Source organism: Austrofundulus limnaeus, unplaced genomic scaffold (genome assembly GCF_001266775.1).
Source record: "Austrofundulus limnaeus strain Quisiro unplaced genomic scaffold, Austrofundulus_limnaeus-1.0 Scaffold2876, whole genome shotgun sequence".
In the NCBI taxonomy this organism is placed as follows: Eukaryota; Metazoa; Chordata; class Actinopteri; order Cyprinodontiformes; family Rivulidae; genus Austrofundulus; species Austrofundulus limnaeus.
The window spans coordinates 6,351-9,415 of record NW_013955278.1 but is presented as its reverse complement, the minus strand read 5'-3'; the positions used below and the strand labels follow the sequence as shown (position 1 = coordinate 9,415).

The window sequence follows — 3,065 nt, the reverse complement described above, 5'->3', positions numbered from 1 at the left end:
TTGACACCTAATTAACACCTATTGTTAACAGGGCGGCGGCATGGTGGCTCAGTTGGTAGAGCTGATGCCTCTCAGCAAGAAGGTCACCGGTTCAAATCCCAGTCCGGGGACCTTTCTGGGTGGAGTTTGCAAGCTATCTCCGTGCATGCGTGGGTTCTCTCCAGGTACTCTGGCTTCCTCCCACACACCAAAAACATGACTGTTAGGTTAATTGATAACTCTAAATTGTCCCTAGGTGAGAGTGAATGGTTGTTTGTCTTGTTTGTTTCTATGTGTGGCCCTGTGATGGACTTGCAACCTGTCCAGGGTGTACCCCGCCCCTCGCACTGTGACCTCTGGATATGGCCACCAGTGACCCACACAACCCTGAAAAGGAAGAAGCGTGTACAGAAAATGGATCAATGGATGGATGTTAACAGGGGGTGGAGTCACATGGAGGCAGGGCTTAAAAGCCTGAATTTTGCCTGAAATTCTCAGACTGAAGAAGTCAAAACGTTTCATTAGAGAAGAACCCGTCCAGAAGACATATACAATTTTTTTCTTTTTGATTAATCTTTAATCAACAGCAAAAGAAAAAGTTTGGGAAGTTTGTCAATCTGCAGCTTGGCCACGTTTAAGTGATCAATCACTGAGTGTTTTAGCAGCGAGAACAAAAACTACAAAACTTTTCTGAAGTCCACTTTCAAACTCTTCTTACTCAAAAGAGCAGAGTCGTTCTGCTGCGTGTGAAACATCTATAAGCTGGTTCTGCATGGACTGATTCATCAGATCAGTGTTCTGAACCAGCTAGGCTTATGAGATCTCAGAATCAGGGTTTTTATTTTTATTATTATTATTTTTTGCAGCTGCTGGACACTCAAAAATGGATGTTAAAGAAGCTTATTTAACTGGTTTTCAGTGGAAACTCTTCTCTTTATGCTAGAGTGAAATATGAAACTTCAAAATAAATGGGATACAGTATATATACTGCATGGTTCGAGAAGGATTGTGGATGAAGAGATGCTTCTTATTAATAAAACTAAAGAAGCTCAGCCAAATATAAGCAGGGATTTATTTCATCTTCAGTGAAACAGCAAATCTAAGAATATAACTGCAGTGTGATTTATTGTAGCAGTATTATTTTTTTGTAAAGATTTTTTTTCTCAAACTCAAACCACAGTTTAATCCTTCCTTTGTTTTAAATTGAACTACATTGTCCTCTGGATGACATGGTTTAATGAGTTTTTTGGGGATGTAGCTCAGTGGTAGAGTGCATGTTTAGCATGTATGAGGTCCTGTGTTCAATTCCCAGCATCTTTATTTCTACAAGTAAATTATTTAAGCTAGGAGCTCCCAAATGACTTCTTGGCAGAAACTGAAAACAGATCACTTAGGTGTCTCCACAAATTTGCTGCATGTTAATTGATTAAATATATTGTCATCTGGATGACATGATTTATCAAAGTTTCATGGGGATGTAGCTCAGTGGTAGAGCGCATGCTTAGCATGTATGAGGTCTTGGGTTCAATCCCCAGCATCTCCAAAGGTTTGTTATTATCCATCAAATGTCCTGAAAATTAAATAAAATATCTTATCAAGCACAAATCATTACCAGACAAAGTGAAACTCAATGATGTCTCAACACAAGCTTTTTAGGAAAAGCATCTAAATTTATGTATCTGACTTCTTAAGGCTCCAGCATAATGCAGCCGAACTGTCACAGTTTCATGATGAAAACTGCTCATTCTGTTCGTATTGTCGACATTTCAACATTTCTTGTCGCAACCAGTAGTTCAAACCCCCACCCCCTCCACATAAGAACACATATGAACTTTATTGTGTGATTGGTCAGAAATTCGTGGGAGTGTTTGTTTGTGCTGAAAGCGCTCAGACGCTGTTTTACTTCAACCACTTGCTTCAAAGGAAAAAAAAAAAGAGCGTAATGAAGCAGCAGTTTGTAAATACAGTCAAGCAGCAAAAAACTCATAAAAGGGAATAAAACAGACATTTTTCACGGTGAAATCTGACTGATAAAAACTTTGGACCAGTTTGTGGATGAACAACGTTGGGTGACGAGTCTCTGACTTTTCCTTTTCCACATTGGACTCCACTGGGAAGAAATCCCCTGCAGTGATGTATGCTGCAGGGGGAGGGGTATGGCGTCAAAATAATGTCAGAACTGTCGCGAGAAAAAAACGACATTTCGCGCGCGCAAAGACATTTCGCGCGAGCAAATTCATATCCGCGCAAGAGGGTTTTCATATCCGCGCGAGAGGGGATTGAGCTCCGCGAGCGGACATTTGCTTGCACGCGCGCATTGTCTCCTTTCGTGCACAGAATCTCTTGGCCCGCGCGCGCACACACACTATTACCCTCGCGCGAGTCTTTTTTTTTTCATTCCCCCCTCGCGCGAGCTTCCTCTGCTGCTCGCTCGCCAGTTACTTTTGGCAGAAGGTGGGCGGATCCAGTTGGGGTTCTGTTGCTACACATGATTGGTTACAGTGCCTATCTTCTGTGATTGGCCGGACAGCATTTTTTGTAAAGAAACTTTATTGAATAAACTCCAACTTGGCAAGTATGCAATAGCCTAACATTCTGTAGTACCTTTAACGCCACACGATGGCGCCACTTATGTCAAGTCGGCAGTGCAGAGTTGAGTCTTGCTGTTTACAGGTTTAGCTGCTCTRCTTAACCTCAGTAACGGTTGAACATATAAGGATTATGCATGCTTACTTTTTCTGTTAAGATTTGAATACTCTGCTTCTATATGTAATAAATGAATTGAAAATTAAACCCGTCATTTTATTSTAAAATGTTGCATTTTAAACTTACCAATTTGTTCTAAATTAAAGATTATTGCTTTCATTTTTCCCTTTTATGTAATTTCATCAATATACTCATGTGTCTTAATCATACATACACAATTTATTTAAAATGTTTGAGAAAGTGTCCCCTTTTCTGAAAACTTCCCGTACTTAAAAAAAACATGTAGGGAAATGGAGTCGATACATCATTTTTATTAAAAAAAAACCAAAACATCAAACAAACAAAAAAAAAGACACCAACTCAATAACGTTTCCAACACA

The 3,065-nt window shown here is 39.9% G+C and overlaps 2 non-coding genes across 2 annotated transcripts; both read left to right on the top strand.

Moving 5' to 3' along the window:
- The first annotated feature begins 1,227 nt into the window (after nt 1-1,227).
- On the top strand, nt 1,228-1,299 carry trnaa-agc (transfer RNA alanine (anticodon AGC)). Its single transcript has one exon. It is a non-coding gene; the product is annotated as a tRNA-Ala (tRNA).
- A 151-nt stretch (nt 1,300-1,450) lies between these two features.
- Nucleotides 1,451-1,522, top strand: trnaa-agc (transfer RNA alanine (anticodon AGC)). Its single transcript has one exon. It is a non-coding gene; the product is annotated as a tRNA-Ala (tRNA).
- Nucleotides 1,523-3,065: the final 1,543 nt, after the last annotated feature.